The sequence below is a fragment of the Leptonychotes weddellii genome, chromosome 5, assembly GCF_054177405.1.
Source record: "Leptonychotes weddellii isolate Sample4059 chromosome 5, ASM5417740v2, whole genome shotgun sequence".
Lineage (NCBI taxonomy): Eukaryota > Metazoa > Chordata > Mammalia > Carnivora > Phocidae > Leptonychotes > Leptonychotes weddellii.
The window spans coordinates 14,454,285-14,469,874 of record NC_138373.1 but is presented as its reverse complement, the minus strand read 5'-3'; the positions used below and the strand labels follow the sequence as shown (position 1 = coordinate 14,469,874).

Genomic DNA, 15,590 nt, shown 5'->3' with positions numbered 1-15,590 from the left:
CACAGGGAGCCAGTGAGCAGCCGTTCAGCAGCAGGGACAGAGAGGCACGGGCAGACCTGGTCACAGCTTTTCTCTGTGCATCACAATAGACTCCAGCCACTGTGCATACGTCATGTGACTGCTTTTCTGGGACAGAACAGTGCCAGGTGCACTGTGAGGCTCTCCTCCAGGGGAGGGGAGCAGGTCAGAGCCTTGCCAGGCCCTTTAAGATTTGAAGTTCTGAATCCCAACCACCAGCCAGAGATAAAACAGGAGAATTGTGAACCGGGCATGCCAACAGCTGGGCACAGACAAGTTGAGGGCAGTAATCTGACCAAAGCCTAGAACACAGGCGCTTGTTCCCTTTTCTGTGAGGGCCTCCTGAACAGCGGCAGCCCCAAGTTTTCCCCTCTGCAGACAGACAGGGAGGCACCATCTTCCACCCTCCCTGCCGCCCAGCACTGTCAGACTTCAGAGAGAAACAGCGCCTCCAGTGGAGGCTGGAGTCCCTTACACCAAACCCCATCCCCTGCTCTGTGCAGGGGCATCTTTCCAAGGGCAGGTCTAACTGTGAGCCAGCACAGCTGGCCTCTCCCTCAGAAGACCAACACAGGCACCCCTGAATGTACCAGGTCTGATGATCGTAGAGTGCTCCAACGCATCAGCATCAGTTCTGGTGGAAATAGGACCAGGCTTGCTTGCTTGCTTTTAAATTAATTTTTTATATAGTATTTTATTTTATTTTTTATCTTTATTTTTTGTTGGGGATTAGACTTATAGTTTTAGATTGTTGGCTTCATCAGGCTTATAGTTGTTTTTCTGTTTGTTTGTTTATAGACAACTCATTATTTAATGAGTCTCATCTGGGGACAGAAAGGGGAGGTCGGCCAGCCCTCTTCACATGGTTTTGTGCAGTTAAGTCCTTCAAAGGACCAAGAGTGAAATCAAGTCATTTCTCCTCCTGAATTTTTCCTTCTTATTTTTCTTTGTTGTAAGGTATATATATATAAATGTATGAGTATAGGGACATTTTTATAAAAGAGAAGGGATCTCCTGTGAGGGAGGAAATCAGACAATAAATCCAAAAACACTATGGAAATTACAAATCTGAACTTGGGGGAGGGTGGGAGGCAACACGCTCGTTTCACAGAGCCCTTCCTTACACGCCATGCAGCTGTCCTCAAAAGTGGGAATGGAACAGACCAGACACTCAGCTGCAGGACGGAGCCGGGGTCTGGGCTTCAGGGCTGTTCATGTCTTTGGGATTGGGCTGGGCATCAAGCACCTTATCCGGAATAGGCCAGAGAAGGTAAGTCCAGTTTGGTTTTCAAGGCTTTAGTCAGCTCCGTGGCCAGCAGCTCGTGGAGGGACATGCCTTCGTGTGCATACACCCAGTTCTTCCCCATCCAGTCGTAGTGCTTGGGCCCACTGAAGGGTGAAGTTAACCAGATCTGCTTGTTTGGGGTCTGCTTGTTGATCAGGTAGGTTCCTAGATCTCCACCCAGTTTAACTGTTAAAACACCACTCCCAAAGGAGACATCATAGTCTTCGAATGTGTAAGGTTTGTCTGCGAGGTCTTCGAAAAACTCTGCTAAGGAATCCAGTGTCTTCTCCGCCAGTCTTTCATAGCTGGTCTCATCCAGAGAGCCAGGGTCGCCCGAAGTTCCTGCTGTCCTCATATCAAACAGACACTCTGCTTTTTGACAGTCATGATCTGATTGAGGCGGTGGAGGTTGACTAATGTGGCTGGGTACGCGGGTCGCTCCGTTCCTGATGTGCAGGCCCCAGGGGCCGTAGAGTGGGGCGTTCCTCATCGATCCCGGCGGCCGGTGCCCACGGGGACTGAGCCCAGGGGTGCCGAGCGGCGCCCCAGCATCCTCATGCTGCTCCCAGTCTGCAGCCGCTCCACCCTCCCGCTCTGGGGACGTGGCGGCGACACCTGGTGGCTATGGGTGGCAGGCGTCAGGGTTCGGCTCCTCTCTAGGCTTATAGGTTTTTCTTTGTTTCCTTTTATGTTCCTTTTCCTTTTCTCCTTTCTTGGATGAGGTCTTTTTTTTAACCAGGTTTATCTTAACAAACAAATCAAACCACACCACACCCTACTGCAAGCAAGGAGGAACTGTGTAGAAGACTCACCTGAGGGAAAAAGCAGCCAAAACACATCAGAATGCACACAACATACACCAGAAACACTTACTGAAGCACCAGGTTGTGGACAGTGTATGACCCCTTCATAATACAGTATTACTCTCAGGAGCAGGAAACATAACAAGCTTTCATAACACAAAAAAATCCAGAAACCTAGACATAATAACAAGATGGAGGAATTCTCCCCGAAAGAAAGATCAAGAAGAAATCACAGCCAGGGATTTGCTCAAAACAGAAATAAGCAATATAGATGAACAAGAATTTAGAGCAACAGTCAAGAATACTACCTGGGCTTGAAAGAAGCATAGAAGACACCAGAGAAACCCTGGCAGAAGAGATAAAAGACCTAAAAACTAGTCAGGCCAAAATAAGAAATGCTATAACTGACATGCAAAACTCACTGGATGTAACCACAATGAGGATGGAAGCAGAGGATCAGTAGGTGATATAGAAGATAAAATTATGGAAAATACTGAAGCTGAAAAAAAGAGGGAAAGAAAACTATTAGATCACTAAAGTAGATTTAGGGAACACAGCAATTCCACAAAGCACAATAATATCTGTATCATAGGAGTTCCAAAAGAAGAGCAGGAAAAGGGGGCAGAAGGTTTATTTGAACAAATTACAACTGAGGACTTCCCTAATCTGGGGAAGGAAACAGGTATTCAAGTCCAAGAGGCACAGAGAACTCCCCTCAAAAATCAACAAAAACAGGTCCACACCAAGACATGGTGAAGCTTGCAAAATACAAAGATAATGAGAATTCCGAGACAGCTGGAGACAAAAGGTCCTTAAACTACATGGGTAGCCACATAAGGTTAACAGCAGACCTGTCCACAGAAACTTGGCAGTCCAGAAACAAGTGGCATGATATATTCAACGTGCTAAATGGGAAAAATATACAGCCAAGAATACTTTATCCTGCAAAGTTAATCTATTCAGAATAGAAGGAGAGATAAAGAGTTTCCAAGACAAGCAAAAACTAAAGTTGTTCAAGAATGCTAAACCAGCTCTGCAAGAAAAACTAAAGGGGACCCTTTGAGCACAAGAGAGAGACCAAAAGCAACAAAGACTAGAAGGAAAGCTACAAGAACGGTGACTTTTACAGGTAATACAGTGGCACTAAATTCATATCTATCAATAATTACTCTGAATATAGATGGACTAAATACTCCAATCAAAAGACATAGGGATTCAAAAAGGTTTTAAAAAAAAGACCCATCACTATGCTGCTTACAAGAGACTCATTTTAGACCCAAAGTCACCTCCACATTGAAAGTGAAGGAGTAGAGAACCATCTGTCACCCTAATGGACATCAAAAGAAAGCTGGAGTAGTAATCCTTGTATCAGACAAACTAGATTTTAAACCAAATACTGTAATAAGAGATGCAGAAGGGCACTATATCATAACAAAGGGGTACATCCAACAAGATCTAACCACTGTAAATATTTATGCACTCAACTTGGAAGCAGCCAAATATATAAATCAATAACAAGCTTAAAGAAACTCACTGATAATAATACAATAATAGGGGACTTTAACACCCCCTTCACAGCAATGGACAGATCATCTAAGCAGAAGATCAGCAAAGAAACAACGGCTTTGAATAACACACTGGACCAAATGGACTTAACAGACATATTCAGAGCATTTCATCCTAAAGCAGCAGAATATACATTCTTTTTGCATGCATATGGAACATTCTCCAGAATAGATCACATACTGGCTCACAAATCAGGTCTCAACCCATACAAAAAGGTTGAGATCATACCAGGCATATTTTCAGACCACAATGCTATGAAACTTGAAGTCAACCACAAAAAAAATTTGGAAAGACCACAAATACATGGAGGTCAAAGAACATCCTACTTAAGAATGAATGGGTTAACCAAGAAATTAAAGAAGAAATTTAAAAAATACATGGAAACAAATGAAAATGAAGAAAAAACAGTCCAAAGCCTTTGGGATGTAGCAAAGGCAGTCCTGAGAGGGAAGTATATAGAAATCCAGGCCCTTGGGCGCCTGGGTGGCTCAGATGGTTAAGCGTCTGCCTTCGGCTCAGGTCGTGATCTCAGGGTCCTGGGATCGAGTCCTGCATCGGGTTCCCTGCTCAGTGCAGAGCCTGCTTCTCCCTCTCCCTCTGCCACTCCCTCTGCTTGTGCTCTTCTGTCTATCTCTCTGTCAAATAAATAAATAAGATCTTTAAAAAAAAAAAAAAAAGAAAGAAATCCAGGCCCTTCTCAAGAAACAAGAAAAGTCTCAAATACACAACCTAACCTTACACTTAAAGGAGCTGGAGAAAATATAGCAAATAAAGCCTAAGTCCAGCAGGAGAAGGGAAAATTAAGATTAGAGCAGAAATAAATAATATAGAAATAAAAAAAGAGAGTAGAACAGATCAATGAAACTAGGAGCTGATTCTTTGAAAGAATTAACAAAATTGATACACCCCTAGCCACACTTATCAAAAAGAAAAGAGAAGGACCCAAATAAATAAAATCACAAATGAGAGAGGAGAGATCATAACCAACATGGCAGAAATACAAACAATTGTAAGAGAATAATATGAAAAATTATATGCCAACAAATGGGGCAATTGGAAAGAAATGGATGAATTCCTAGAAACTCATAAACTACTAGTGAAACAAGAAGATATAGAAAACCTGAACAGACCCATAACCAGCAAGGAAATTGAAGCAGTAATCAAAAATCTCCCAACAAACAAGAGTTCAGGGCCAGACGGCTTCCCAGGGGAATTCTACCAAACATTTAAAGAATAATTAATACCTATTCTCTGAAGCTGTTCCACAAAATACAAATGGAAGGAAAACTTCCAAGCTCATTCTATGAGTCCAGCATTACCTTGATTCCAAAACCAGACAAAGACCTCACTAAAAAGAGAATTACAGACCAATATCCCTGATGAGCATGGATACAAAAATTCTCAACAAGATACTAGCAAAAGGATCCAACAGTACATTAAAAGAATTATTCACCACCACCAAGTGGGATTTATCCCTGGGCTACAGGGATGGTTCAACATCTGCAAATCAATCAATTTGATACACCACATTAATAAAAGAAAGGATAAGAAACATATGATCCCCTCAATAAATGCAGAAAAAGCATTTGACAAAATACAGCATTCTTTCTTGATAAAAAACCTTCAAGAAAGTAGGGGTAGAAGGAACATACCTCAACATCATAAAAGCCATATACAAAAGACCCATAGCAAATACCATCCTCAATGGGGGAAAACTGAGAGCTTTTCCCCTAAGGTCAGGAATACAACAGAAATGTCCACTCTCACCACTGTTGTTCAAGATAGTACTGGAAGTCCTAACCTCAGCAATAAGACAACAAAAAGAAATAAAAGGCATCCAAATCAACCAAGAAGAAGCCAAACTTTTACTTTTCGCAGACAACATGATCCTCTATGTAGAAAACCCAAAAGGCTCCACCAAAAAAGTGCTAGAACTGATACAAGAATTCAGTAAAGTGGCAGGATACAAAATCAATGCACAGAAGTCAGTTGTATTTCTATACACCAACAGTGAAGCAGCAGAAAGAGAAATCAAGCAACTGATCCCATTTACAATCGAACCAAAAACCATAGATACTTAGGAATAAACCTAACTAAAGAGGTAAAAGGTCTGTACTCTGAAAACTGGAACACTTATGAATATTGAGGAAGACACAAATTGAAAAACATTCCATGCTATGGATTGGAAGAACAAATATTGTTAAAATGTCTATGCTAAAAGAAGATGTGGTTCATATATACAATGGAATATTACTCAGCCATCAGAAAGGATGAATACCCACCATTTGCATCGACATGGATGGAACTAGAGGGGATTATGCTAAGTGAAATAAGTCAAACAGAGAAAGACAATTACCATATGATTTCACTCATATGTGGAACATAAGAAATAGCGGGAAGGACCACAGGGGAAGGGAGGGAAAACTGAATGGGAAGAAATCAGAGAGGGAGACAAACCCTGGGAGTCTCATGAGAGACAGAGAGAGAGACAGAGGCAGAGGGAGAAGCAGGCTCCCCGCAGAGCAGGGAGCCCGATGCGGGAATCGATCCCAGGACCCTGGGATCATGACCTGAGCCGAAGGCAGACGCTTAACCGACTGAGCCACCCAGGCGTCCCAGGCCTCAATGTCTCTTGATACAATGTGCATCAAAGTCATATTGTAAAGAAAGTGTTTCTGATGGGAGATGTTTTGGCCATTTTTCTGAAAATGCAACTTGTCACACACTCATACCAGCAGTATAAGAGAGTGCCTGTTTCCCCAAAAGCTTTGTGAAGAGACTATGTTACTAAGCTTGTGGATTAGTGATAAAATATCAAGCTTTCTCTAGTTTTAATTTAAATTTCTTCTGTTATGAGTATAGATGAACATATTACTTGTGTTTGAGATATGAATTTTCTTTTCTGTGAATTGTCCTTTTATGTTGTCAACTTTTTAATTGGACTCCTTTTCTCTTATCGATTTAGAGGAGTGTTTTGTATATTTCAAAGATTAGCCCACAGTTAATTTGAGTGGCAAAATATTTTTCTTCATTTGACAATGTCTTTTTATTTTGCTTATAGTTTCTTTTGTCATGCAGATTTTTTTGGATATTTTTAAGGAGTTGAACTCATCAATCGTTTCTTTTATGGCTTCTGGATTCCCAGTAATTATAAAGTCTTTCCTCAGTGAAGGTTATAAAGAAATTCTCCCATGGTTTGTCTCCCATTTCTTATTGAAGTATAATTGAGATAGATTGTTAATTTCAGGTGTACAACATAATGATTCCACATTTGTATACATTGAAAAATGATAACCATATTAAGTCTATTACCATCTGTCACCATACAAAGTGACCACACTTTTTCTCTGATGAAAACTTTTAAGATTTACTTTCTTAGCAACTTTCAAATCTGCAATACAGTATTATTGACTGTAGTCCCCCTGCTATATATTACATCCCCATGTTTTGATTTAATTAATTAATTTGCAGTTTCTTTTATTTAAATTTTAGGTAGTTACCATACAGTGCAATATTGGTTTCTGGAATAGAATTCAGTGATTCATCACTTTACATACATTACTAGTGCTCATCATAAAAAGTGTCCTCCTTAATACCCATCTCCCATTTAGCCCATCTTCCACCAACCTCTCCCCATCAACCCTAGTTTGTTCTCTACTCAAAGTGTCTCTTATGGCTTCTTTCCCTCTCTTCTTTTTTTTTTTCCCCCTTTCCCATAGGTTCATCTGTTTTCTTTCTTGAATTCCACATATGAGTGAGATCATATAGTATTTGTCTCTCTCTGACTGACTTATTTCACTTAGCATAATATACTCTAGCTCCATCCACATCATTGCAAGTGGTAAGATTTCATTCTTTTTTTCTTTTTTTAAAGATTTTATTTATTTATTTGGCAGAGATGAGCACAAGCAGAGGGAGTGGCTGGCAGAGGGAGAAGCAGGCTCACGGCTGGGCAAGCCCGATGTAGGACTTGATCCCAGGACTCTGGGATCATGACCTGAGCTGAAGGCAGACGCTTAACTGAGCCACACAGGCATCCCAAGATTTCATTCTTTTTGATAGTTGAGTCATATTCCATATATATATATAAAGAAGCCCACCTGGAGAGGAACTAATGCTCACAGCTGAGTCCTGCCCAAATTGCAGATTTGTAAGCAAAACAGTTGATAATTGCTGTTTTAATCCCCTATTATTTGGTTTATTACACACCCCATTGATAGATAGATTATCTGTCTATCAATAGATAACTGTTACAGATTTTGGTACCTGGAATGGGGTACTGTCAAAACAGAGACCTAGAACATATGGCATTGGCTTTTTAACAGAGCTAATTGAGCAACAGACAGAGGATAGAAAGGAAAAGACAGTGAAATCATAAAGGGCTTCAAGGAGAGTTAGTGGAAGCCTAAAGGACCTTTGTCAGAGCTTAAAAGCTAGTAAAGAAAATGTTGTTATGAGCTCGGTAAAAGGAGACCTTCAAAGAAGAAATACTGAGAAACATTATCACCTTTATAACAAGGAAAATAGAAAATATACTTACAAGCTCAATGATCTATCTAAGGAGATTTTCAAGTAGAAAATTGAAAGCCCCAACTGTTTTAGGGTTCTGGATACCTAAAGCAAAATGTAAAAGAAAAAGCATAGGCTAAAAAAAGAACTGTTAAATATAAAGAAACTAGGAGTTACTGGGTTTGGAAATAAAACTTTCTCGTTCACACCTCTCAACATGTGCACAGTTCAGCTGCATTTTAGAATTTCAACAAACTGCTATTTTCTTGAGTGGGGGTGTCTCCAGTGGTTATTTCTGTGCCTTTCCCACCATTGTAAAGGGGGGGGGGTTGAGGATGGGGCCAAATAACTACTTCTTTATTTCACCAGTCATGATATAGAGAGAAAGCATTCAAGGAACCATACCTGAGGATCTACACTCTAAGATCCTGATCTGTATGTGGACCTAATTTAGATGACAAGATCCTGGACTTCAAGCCAGGATATGGAATGAAACTTGGGGGTCTTGGGGAAGAAGATGGGTGCTTTTTGTATGTGGGAAGGATGTGAATTTTTTTTTTTTTTAAGTAAGCTCATATCCAGGGCGCCTGGGTGGCTCAGTTGGTTAAGCGACTGCCTTCGGCTCAGGTCATGATCCTGGAGTCCCTGGATCGAGTCCCGCATTGGGCTCCCTGCTTGGCAGGGAGTCTGCTTCTCCCTCTGACCCTCCCCCCTCTCATGTACTCGCTCTCTCTCTCATTCTCTCTCTCTTAAATAAATAAATAAAATCTTTAAAAAAAAAAAAAAAGTAAGCTCATATCCAGAGTGGAGCCCAATGCAGGGCTTGAACTCACAACCCTGAGATCAAGAACTGAGCTGAGATCAAGAGTAACTGACTGAGCCACCCAGGCACCCCTGAGTTTTTATATTCTGGAAGGTAGACTGTGGCAGAGAGTATTTTCCAAAAATGGCATAATTTCTCCCATCCCACAGGCTCCTCTTATAATGTAACTTAAAAACTTCATCAAGAGGTGAGGGGGCGCCTGGGTGGCTCAGTTGGTTAAGCGACTGCCTTCGGCTCAGGTCATGATCCTGGAGTACCGGGATCGAGTCCCGCATCGGGCTCCCTGCTCGGCAGGGAGTCTGCTTCTCCCTCTGACCCTCCCCCCTCTCATGTGCTCTCTCTCTCTCATTCTCTCTGTCTCAAATAAATAAATAAAATCTTTAAAAAAAAAAAAAAAGAGGTGAGGGACTGTCTCTTCCCCTTGGATCTGGGCAGGCTTGTGACTATAGGAGAAGTGAGTGATGTGACCACTGAGGGTGGATCATAAAAGGTGATTCTCTTGTGAATTTTATACTCAGGATCCAACTACCATGTCATGAAGAAGCCAAAGCAGGCTGTTCAAAGGCCCATATGGAAAGAGACTAAGGCCCCTGACTGAGCACCCATCTGACAGCCAGCACCAACTTGTCGGCCATATGAGCAAGCCATCTTAAAATTGAATCTTATGGCCCAAAGTTGAGCCACCCCAGGTGAAACCAAATGGGACAAAGATAAGCTAGCCCCACTGAGTCCTGCCTGTGTTCCAGATTTTGTGAGCAAAATAAATGGTGGTTGTTGTTTTGAGCTACTAAATTTTGGGGTAGTTTACATCCTATAACAATAGATTGTTATAAGATGTAAATTAATAGAACCCTTATAAGAGATCAGTTTAACAATATATATCAGAATTCCAGATCCATAGATTCTTTTACTAGATATCTTTGGGAAATTGATTCTTCAGATAGACTTGTTCACAGTTACAAAATAATATACATACAAGATAATTCATTGTAACATTATTTATAATAGCAAGAGTAGAAAACAGCTAAAATGTTTAATAGATTAATTAAATGTGTAACTGTTCAGTGAAAAAAGCAAAAATGCGAAAGAGTATCTATAGTACACTATTTTTTTTGCGTAAGAAAGAAGAGGAAATAAAAGCATATATATACATGTATTTGCTCATTTGAGCAAAAAGGAACACCAAAAGGTTGAAATTTAGTCTGAGATTGGTTGCCAATAGGGCTTGAATGAGAATGGGTGAAAAAAAGACAGATGAAAGGGTTGGGAGTTGTTGGTTGTTGAGGAAAAGGAGGGAGAATGGGAGGAGGGCCTAAAATTGAATGCTAGCAAAAACAAATGAACCAAACTGTATTTCAAATTACTGACATGGCCACACTGAAAGAAACAGGAAAAGGAGTTAACCTTTAAAGCTAAATAGTTGGGACTCTTACCCCAGAGGCTAAAAGCAAAGCAACTGTGAACACTGAACTGGTAGGCTTCTTTTGTGCAGAGGCATGAGTTAGCATGAAAAGAGAAGAGGATAGAATGAACTCTGCCACGTTGGATTAGAATTAGAGGTATCAGTGTGAACTCATGGGTGTTAATACATATAGCTATGCGTAGAAATGATTGTGATGTTGTGTGTGTGTGTTCATGTATACATACATCATTACATACATATCTCTATTTCCCAGATACAACCAGAGGGGCCTAGAATCGATAATATCCCAGTAGCATTGAACATACCTAGTGCCCATATCTTAGTTTTTAAATGCCATTCTCCATTAAAAGGAACTAGACATAACACTCAGTATTTGACCAACAGAACAGAGCATGAGACACTGCAACCCTGCAGATCCTCTAGTTAGAAGCAGAGCCACTCAGTATTTGACCATTAGAAGGAACCAGGGATCGTTGGAGAAATGGCTAATTCCAGCTGTGAGGCAAAAAAGCACAAAATGTACCTTGAAAGGATGTTTTTCTGTACCCAAAAGTAAAATGCTCAAAAAATGATAAGGATATGTCAAAAAGACATGGAAGCCAGTTTGAATGGCTCCTACCGGCTAAATCTAGGACAATCTGAGCAGTAAAATAAGTAGTGATAACAAATGATTATAACTCATTGAATATAAGTGAATAAATCCACCCAATATAAATTAATTAATGAATAAGAAGGGAAACCTCTTCATCACAGTAGAAAGCCAACTTATACAAAGAATGATAGATTTAGAAAAGCACCATTTAGCAACTATCATAATTATAATTGATTCAGGCAAGAAGTATCAGTGCTAAAACTACTGGATAAAAGTTTGAGGAAGAACAAAATATTTACACAGTCTCAAAGTATCTCCCCCACAAGATACTTATTAATTACAGGATGAAATAGTAATTTTGCAGTGGATATTACTGGTAGATAACCACTTTAATGACATTACCAAAGTTAACATTGCCAGGAATGGAACTAGTCAATAATGTGCTTCCTGATGATTCACTGACAAGAATCGAGTATCCGTACTATCCCTGCCAAAAGTGTATGGTGTGAATCTACTCATGAGGAGACATTAGAGAAGCCCAAACTGAGGTTTATTCTCAAAATAACTAGCCTGTCCTTTTCCAAATATCTGTTATAAAATGTAAAGAAAGGCTTAGTAACTTGCAGATTAAAGGAGACAAAAGATAGAAGACAAATGCAGTGCACCATCTTGAATTTTCTTTTGTTATAAAGGACATTTAGTGGAATCTGAGTAAGTATATGGTTTAGACAACAGTACTGTATCAATGTTAATTTCCTGATTTTGATCACTGTGCTATTGTTATGTAAGAGAATTCCTTGTTTTTAAAATATAGGCATACCTTGGAGATATGATGGGTTCGGTTTCAGACTACTGCAATAAAGCAACTATCAAATGAAAAAAAAAAAGAGAATTCCTTGTTTTTAGAGAATAAACACTGAATTTTTTAGAGGCAATGGGACATCATATCTGCAACTTACTTTTAAACAGTCTAGAAAAATTATAGAAAGAAAAAGGGAGAGAAGAGGGAGGAATTTTTTTTTATTCTTGCAACTTTTCTTTAAGTCTGAAATTATTGTCAAAATTTTTTGAGTTTAAAAACAATAATGAAGCCATATCCTAATATGTCTGAAATGGTAAGATTTCCAGCATTAAATTGTTAAGTTAAAAAACAATGTATACAGGGCGCCTGGGTGGCTCAGTTGGTTAAGCGACTGCTTTTGGCTCAGGTCATGATCCTGGAGTCCCTGGATCGAGTCCCGCATCGGGCTCCCTGCTCGGCGGGGAGCCTGCTTCTCCCTCTGACCCTCCCCCCTCTCATGTGCTCTCTCTCTCTCATTCTCTCTGTCTCAAATAAATAAATAAAATCTTTAAAAAAAACAAAACAATGTATACAATACATTACCTCTGAGGTAAAAAAAAAAAAAAGTGGGAGGAAATGAGAATCCATATTCATATTTGCATAAAGAATTCTGGGGAAATACACTAAAAACTATGAATAGTGATTGGGTGTAAGAGCTGGATAGAGAGGAAAGAAGCCTGGGAGAGTGCTTTTTTTTTTTTCACCAAGTACTTTTTTGTATGTTTTTATATTAATATAAATTAATATTCTAATTAAAAATAGAATTCAAATAAGGATATTTTTTAAAAGAAGAAAAAAAGAGAAGAAACTGGCAACCCAAGTGGAAGATCATCATTAGAATATATAGAAGGAGGGGCTCCTGGGTGGCTCAGTCGGTTGAGCGTCTGCCTTTGGCTCAGGTCATGATCCCAGTGTCCTGGGATCAAGCCCCACATTGGGCTCCGTGCTCAGCAGGGAGCCTGCTTCTCCCTCTCCCTCTGCCTGCCTGTCTGCCTACTTGTGATCTCTCTCTCTCTCTCTGCCAAATAAATAAAATCTTTAAAAAAAAAGATATAGAGGGAAAGTACTAATTAAAATAGCCAAAAAAGGAACTACAAAGGCAGATATTAAAGAATGTAGACTATTAATTTCTTGTTTTCTTCACCCTGGTGCTACCCTTAAGAAGCATGGGGAAAGTAGAATGGAAATTAGAAATAAAAGTCACAGAGAGAAAATATTCATAAATGCAGAAAAGACATCTTTGTGGTATGATGGTAAGACCATAGGCTTTAGAATAAGATCAAAGATGAAATCCAGTTCCTGCTGTTTATTAGCTGTATGTTCTTGGATAAATTATTTAATTTCTTCCAGCCTTGGTGATTCATCTCTAAATTGCCTATGTCACTTAATTGAAATATATTTTAGGAAGATATGTTATCAAAGCATGAAAATTAATTTAAGTAAAATGCTACTGCTGTACTTAAATATTGACTGTTAACTTATGGGGGAAAGCACTTATTTGTAACACCACACTCATTCTAAAGAGTATTATACCCATGAAATGGGTGGTATTTTGGAGGGATTAGGTAGTAAGGGAAGAGGGGGAGGTATATATTGGTTCTATGTGCCTGTGTTTATGTGTGTGTATCTTAGAGCAAAAGTATTATTAAAAAGCATTGACAGTGGAGGACAGGGAGGAGCAAGATGGCGGAGGAGTAGGAGACCTGGGTTTCGTCTGGTCCCAGGAATTCAGCTGGATAGGGATCAAACCATTCTGAACACCTACGAACTCAACAGGAGATCAAAGAAAAGAATAGCAGCAACTCTCTGAACAGAAAAGTGACCACTTTCTGGAAGGTAGGACATGCGGAGAAGTGAATCCGAGGCGATATTTGGGAAGATAGACAGCGGGGGAGGGGGCCTCTGTCGGCCGCTTCTGGCAAGTGATAGAGCCCCGGAGCACAAAATCGGAACTTTTAGAAGTCGGCTCTGCTGAGGGACGTCGCTCCAGTGGCTAAGCGGGGACTAGAACCCTCGTGGGGACAGCGTAGTCTCAGGACCCTTGGGGTCACAGGAAAACCGGGGGTGCCTCAGTGCAGCAGAGCTCCCAGGTAATGGAGCAGGGAAGCCGGCTGCAGAGACGGAGCCCAGGCGCGGGCTCTCAGCTCAGGGTTGCCATAAACCGTGATCCGTGGCACAGTCGGGCCACTGCTCCTCCAGCAGAGACCCAACAAGCGGCAGATCCAGGGAGACCCCCCTTCCTCCCCCGGAAGGAACGACCCAGGAGTGCACCGCAGGGACCTACTGGGTTTGGAGACTCCACACAGGGTCGGGTGCCAGAGATAGAGATGCTCGGTCACAGGCCGGGTGAGCGCTGAGTGTGGCCGGAGACGGAGGAGACAGGAGTGATTGACTGCTTTTCTCTGGGGGCGCACAGAGGAGTGGGGCCCCGAGTTCTCAGCTCCTCCGGGGTGGAGATTGGGAGGCTGCCATTTTCACTCTCGTCCTCCAAAGCTGTACGGAAAGCTTGCAGGGAACAAAAGCTCCCGAGAGCAAATCTGAGCAGATTACTTAGCCCGGACGGGCAAGGGCGGGGCAATTCCACCTCCGGCAAAGACATTTGGGAACCACGGCAACAGGCCCCTCCCCCAGAAGATCAGTAAGAACAGCCAGCCAAGACCAAGTTTACCGATCAATGAAATGGCAGAACTCCAGCACTAGAGGAATACTGCACATAGAATTCATGGCTTTTTTCCCATGATTCTTTAGTCTTTCAAAGTTATTTTTTTTAACTTTCTTTTTCTTTCTTTTTTTTTATTTTTTCCCTTTTTCAACCAACATCTTATCAATTCCTTTTTTAAAAAATCTTTTTTATTTTTCATTTTTAGAGTCATATTCTATCCCTTCATAGTAGTTAACCTTATTTTTGGTATATATATATATAAGTTGTTCTCTCTTTAAAATTTTGGAATATAGTTTCTTCTAATAGACCAAAATATACCCTAAATCTCTAGTGTATGGCTTTATTCTAGTCTCCTGCCTGATCACATTCCTCCCCCCCTTTTTTAAAAATCCTCTTCTTTCTTTTTTCAACCAACTTCTTCTCAATTCCTTTTATAAAATCTTGTATAATTTTCACATTTACAGTCATATTCCATCCCTTCATCATATTTACCCTTATTTTTGTACATATATAAGTTTTTCTTTCTTTAAAATTTTGGGAGGCACTTTCGTCTAACAGACCAAAATATGCCCAAATCTAGTGTGTGGCACTGATCTATGCATCAGCCTGATCATATTTAATCATATTCTGTTTTCTTTTTGTTTTTCTTGTTTGTTTTTATCTTTTTTTTTTTAATCTTTTTCCTTTCTTTCCCTTTCTTTTCCCCCAGTTTCAGGTCTCTTCTGATTTGTTTAGTATATATTTTTTCTGGGGACGTTTTTACCCTGTTAGCATTTTGTTCTCTCATTCATCTGTTCTCCTCTGGACAAAATGACAAGATGGAAAAAATCATCTCAAAAAAAAGAACAAGAGGCAGTACTGACTGCCAGGGACCTAATCAATACAGGCATTAGTAAAATGTCGGAACTAGAGTTCAGAATGATGATTTTAAAGATACTAGCTGGGCTTGAAAAAAGCATGGAAGATATTAGAGAAACCCTTTCTGGAGAAATAAAAGAACTAAAATCTGAGTCGAAATCAAAAAGGCTATTAATGAGGTGTAATCAAAAATGGAGGCTCTAACTGCTA

At 40.4% G+C, this 15,590-nt stretch overlaps 1 pseudogene; it reads right to left on the bottom strand.

Moving 5' to 3' along the window:
• Nucleotides 1-1,123: 1,123 nt before the first annotated feature.
• On the bottom strand, nucleotides 1,124-2,138 carry LOC102738646 (frataxin, mitochondrial pseudogene; annotated as a pseudogene).
• Between the last annotated feature and the right edge of the window lie 13,452 nt (nucleotides 2,139-15,590).